The sequence below is a fragment of the Anoplolepis gracilipes genome, chromosome 6 (assembly GCF_047496725.1).
Source record: "Anoplolepis gracilipes chromosome 6, ASM4749672v1, whole genome shotgun sequence".
Classification (NCBI taxonomy): Eukaryota; Metazoa; Arthropoda; class Insecta; order Hymenoptera; family Formicidae; genus Anoplolepis; species Anoplolepis gracilipes.
The window spans coordinates 7,906,914-7,912,585 of record NC_132975.1 but is presented as its reverse complement, the minus strand read 5'-3'; the positions used below and the strand labels follow the sequence as shown (position 1 = coordinate 7,912,585).

The 5,672-nt window shown below is 31.8% G+C and overlaps 1 long non-coding RNA gene across 1 annotated transcript; it reads right to left on the bottom strand.

The window, feature by feature from the left end:
* Nucleotides 1-304: 304 nt before the first annotated feature.
* On the bottom strand, nt 305-2,861 carry LOC140666847 (uncharacterized). Its single transcript, XR_012046872.1, has 3 exons — nt 2,806-2,861; nt 2,680-2,718; nt 305-1,833 (listed from the first exon to the last, which is right to left on the bottom strand). It is a non-coding gene; the product is annotated as an uncharacterized lncRNA (long non-coding RNA).
* Nucleotides 2,862-5,672: the final 2,811 nt, after the last annotated feature.

Below are 5,672 nucleotides of genomic sequence, written 5' to 3'. Positions count from 1 at the left end.
TAAAGTCAAATCTCAAAATTAATTGTTTCTTTTTCACGATGTTTAATAATCTATAATAAACACACATACATATACATAATAAATATTAAAATATTAAATTGTATTTAATAGAATAATTTTTAAAAATAATGATGGAATAAAGTAATAGAACATATCTCTCTCTCTCTCTCTCTCTCTCTCTCTCTCTCTCTCTCTCTCTCTCTTTCTCAGATAGAAAAAGACAAAACACATATAACATATAAGAATAATTAAATAGTTAGGACGAGAGAATATTTATTTAATATAATATAACAAAATGTCTCTAATAGTAGAGTTATATTTATTATTGTTAGTAAATATATTTATACGCAGTAAATTTCTACATATTTTCCACTATTAATTTACATTTAGTTATGTCTAATAAATATATGCGTGTATCTATAATAGATTTCTATTTTTCTCAAATAATCGTTAACATTATTGATATAATTTTCGTTACAATGTGTATGTTCTTTATAATAAATGTAATAAGAGGAATCGTTGTACGTACAGTTTGTATAATAGCGTCACAAGTCATAAGCTTTGGTTAAAGTACCTTACGTATTATACATTTCATAATCGTATTTCACGTACACACTTTAAAATGCGTTAAATGTATATCGAATAATAATATCATTTTAGTTAAGAAATTTTAGAATTACTTGATATACATATTTTAACGTATTAAGTTTTACCACGTATAATGCGTATTTGTTATTGTTTGGTGCGCGCGCGCGCGCGAGAGAGAGAGAGAGAGAGAGCATATTGTCTCTTCTCCTTGACGTTACCGCATGTGTAAGAGGTGGAAAGGACATTAGCGTGCGAGCAGCTGTAACATCATGTAACATCCATTCATTCCGCTTCCGGCAGGCGTAGTGACAGCACGTACGCACGTACTCTCTCATCCCGACACATGCGTCGCAGATTCGCGCTCGGTCATTTCAAAGTCGAACGCGCCGCACGCAAAAACACACATTCCCTCTTTCTCATAACGATATGCACGCATTATACGCGATAAATTTTAACGCATTAAAATACGTCGTAATAAGTAAATATGTCTCGTAATCGCGATCGCGGTCGTGTTTTCGTTTATATAATTCTGATTTTGATCACGAAATTGTTGTCGGGGATCGTATTTGATGCCGACTAAATGGGATTCTCTCAGCGTTGCTTTCCAGTAAAAAATAATTGATTGAAGAAAATGTCGAATCGGTGGCCTTTATCGACGTTTATTCACGTTTTTTCAAACATCATTTCTTACTGGACAACAACGTTTACACGCCTCAGTATCGCGGCTGAGATGAGTGCCATAGAGAGATACATGAACACGCGGTTAATATTGAGCTAACGTTCGATAATCGGTTGTTGAGAGCACGGTTTCCACAACAGGTTTCGGTTCGAATGGATTAAAGGTCGATCGATTGTTGGAATAAATCGTTGATGGGCCCCTTTTCTTGTACCGTCTACCAACAATACATATCGCAATGAAGACGTTGACTGAAGGATTTAGGTCATGATTTACGCTCGGTAAAGAGGTCCGATCCATTTGATAAATGTTCAGATTGTTGAACATTTATGAAATGGGTGTTCTCTCTTGATCCGTCTACCTATGACGTATTATGTGGACTGTCTGTATGATAGACACATATGTTCATCCGAAATTATGCCTAATGAGTTTGAGTCGGCCTGAGATGCGGACTTGCACGAACGAGAATCGAACAAACCCCATTCGCGATCGATTCTCTCGATCTTTCGTCTTCTTCCGCTTCGGACTTAACTGTTGCTTGGAGTTTGGTCGCGCCCGACTTGTCGACTCTAAGTATGAATAAAAATCTGCTGTAAATTATGAAATTTGAAAGAATACGTGCAATAATACAAAATTCCACTGAAATTCCAAGTTCTTTTAACTGATGTGAGAGTGACGTAATCGATAAGTTTATTGATAATTTTTTGGTCGCGATAGACTACACGTTTGTTTCTAATAAATTTTATATTCGACGCATTTCGGACATTTTCGTGTAATATATTATTTTGTATTTTTCAAATTATATTTTCCACTAAATTTGGTATTAAATAAAACAATAAATAATAAAGTCAGTGCTCTCTTAAATATAAATTATTAAATAAGTTAAAAACGGCAATAGAGAGCAAAAATTAAGTCGTGTTAAACAAGTTAGGTCTTAATTAAACAATCATATAATAATTAAAACAATAAGGTATATTATAGATAATATCAGAAATGACAATAATTATTACATATGTCGCATAATCTTCAATAATACAATTACTAATAGCGGTGTTCTATATCGCATTATCATAACCCAATCAATCCTTATATTAAAAATTACAAATGTTAAGAGAATCTTTATATCGCATTTACGTAACTCTACTCATACGAAGATATTAAACCGACAAATGTTAACAAGAAATTACAATTCAATAATATAATTATTTGGATGCGTACGTTTCGAGCTCAATCTTTGAGTCTTCATCAGCGCAAAAATTAAATTACAAATATAAAAATTTATAAATTAAAACGAGAATATTTAATAATGTGTTATGAGTATAAATGTAAAACGCTATTGTCTTAGCTATTGTGAACCTACTCCGATAGATGTTTATTACAGACGAACATAGTCAACAATAAAAGAAACCACTGACCTGATAATATTGTGTGTGAATATCAATGTTTGTTGATATCTGTAAGAATGGGTGATGTTTTTAATATAATTAATTAAATTATGTATTGATGATCACTGTTCAAAAACTGTTATAAAGCTCACTCACTCTTTAACAATATTAGTGACGGTTGGTGAACAATTTGTTGACTCGTGTACTGTGGAGTTCGATCGTAAATGTCAAGGTATACTACAAGTTATATGTTTATATGTAATGTTTTCCCACCACTAAATTTTAGGAAGAGCGCCAACAATATCGTGATAGACAGCTGGTAAATTATCCGTATCAATTTGTAAATTTAGACCTTTCTTTTGTCTTTTGATAAATAGCATCTCAGAGATTAGCCTTTTAGTATAATATGGAGCCTCATCAAGTATTTTGACGTTATCCCAGTCAAAATCATGGTTAAGCTCCCTTCTATAATTAGTAATTACAGAGTTTATGTTAGTATTGTGGTGTATATGTCTTTTATGCTCTGTGATTCTAGTTTTTAACTTTCGGGATGTTTGACCAACATATATGAGGCCTCACATTGGTTGCAATTAATTTTGTATACGACGTTCGTTTTTAATTCAGCTGGAATGGTATCTTTGTGAGTTCTAATTATTTTATTTAATTTGTTTATGCTATAATATGCGAGTTTCACTCTCGAATTTTTAGTTATACCCCTGAATTTATCTGTTATTCCCTGTATATATGGAATCGTGAAATAAACCGGTTTCACAGCATTTGGTGTATCACTAATAAGAATCTTATTGTTAATAATAGAATTTAAACGTGACTGGATGACATTAAAAATCAGTTTTAATGGATAATTGTTGTTTAACAGGATTCTGATGATCAAATCGAAATTTTTGCTGTGATATTTGGGATTTGAGAGAAAGACTGTTCTGTCCACTAAACCAATAATTGTACCCTTTTTTTGTTGGAGTGGGTGGTGTGAGAAATAGTTTAGATATCTTCCTGAATATGTGGGTTTGTGATATTAGTCAAATATTAAAATATTGTTTTCAGTCATGAATGTTAAGTCAAGGAAATTAATTCTATTATCCTTCTCTATTTCTATAGTGAATTGTAATCTGTTATGTTGAGAATTAAAACTATTAAGTGTGTAATGTATAGAGTCAGAGGGTATAGCCATGATTATGTCATCCACAAATCTAAAATAAAACTGGGGATTGAAATATAACGTGTTCAAAGCTTTCGTCTCTAAGTCTTGCATAACTATGTCAGCTATAATGGGTGATAATGGTGAGCCCATGGGAGTTCCGAATGTTTGTCTATATGTGACTTTATTAAATGTAACGTACAGTTTAAGATCATCCTGATCCCATTCAAAAACTCTGCTTCGGTAAAGTCACAGTTATTACTTAAAAATTGCCATCTATTTGAAATGCTGTCAAGCGCCAGATTTAAAGGAATGTTAGTGAAAAGTGAAGCCACATCTAACGAAATAAATTTCATATCTTCATCTATGTGGGTGTTATTCAACCTATTAACAATGTCATAGCTATTCTTCACAAAACTAGGAGGCTTCGGAAAATTATTAACCATGAGCTTATGTAAAAAAAACGGCTAACGAGTGTAGTGGGCTATTTATGGAAGATACTATTAGTCTGTATGGTGTGTTTGGTTTATGGATTTTTGGCAACTCATAAGCCCGTGGTAATGTGCCATCTGTGAATAATAGGGATTTATATGTGGCATTGGAGATGTATGGGCAGTTCTTCCATCTAACTAATAGTTCCTTAAGATTAGAGATTAATTTATTTGTCGGATCTTTCTTTACTGTTGTGTATGTCGTTTCGTCTGTAAGTAAAGTTTCTACTTTGTAGATATAATCATTTTTGTCGAGGGCTACTGTCACGTTTCCCTTATCAGCTCTAGTAAGAATTACATTGTTATTGTTTTTCAGAAATTGTATTGTAGCAGAATGTGTATTAATTAACCAATCATCTGCTTCATTTTTTGGGTATGTGTGAGAAGGAATAGTTTTTATGATGTCACTAGAAGAACCCCTCATGTGTAATCTCTCATCTGTAGGAAGTTTGTTAATGCTATTCTCTACATTTTTTATGAGCTCGATCGTTAATGACGTTTTATTGGAAGAAGGAAGACTAAAATTACCTCCTAGCTGTAGAAAACATTGGATATCGTGAGGTATAGGTGTTCCTGAAAGATTGATAAACCACCTATCTCTAATCTTATTTAAATTAGAGTGTATATTTTCATAAATTGCGGATTCAATGTGGACTTTCGTGGTATTATTTGTCAGAGTATTGTTTTGAGTCTTATCATGCGAAGAAAGGAAATACCCGGTTCGAATTTTTTGACAAACATTGGTGACTTTGTGGTAATAACAAAAATAACGTATGGGTTTAATAATGTCATTAGTCCTCTGTTTTGTCAACATAAACTTAAACTTATTATCAAATCTTTTTGTTTCTTTTTTAAAATATGAAAATAACGGTCGACTCTGTTTATTGAAAAAATTATTACAAATATGTAGTGGTAAGGCCTCATATATTTTCACTGATATATGGAAGATATTATCAAAGGATCTTCTTAGAAATGAATATAAATCTCTGAGTTCTATGCTTAATAACCTTTTAAAAAAGTTTCTCGCCCAATTGAAATTGTGTAATGATCTGTTATTATTAGAATTCAATTTTAATTTCGATAATAACTGTTCGATATGTGGTGAGAACACATTGTGAGATATACAATTTTTAAGGAATTTTACCTTGATTTTGTGTAATATAATGAGTCTTCGAAGTCTAATCCATGCCTTAAGTAATTTTACAGTGTTAAAGTTAAATATATGATTAATACAGGTAAAAAACGAGAAATTATTACCACGCATATTTCAGCCTGCGTATAAATTAAATTTGGTATTAAATTTGGTATTAAATTTATATTAAATGTTGTATCTTATTTTATTCGAATATATTTGTAATGTAATTAATTCCATGTGT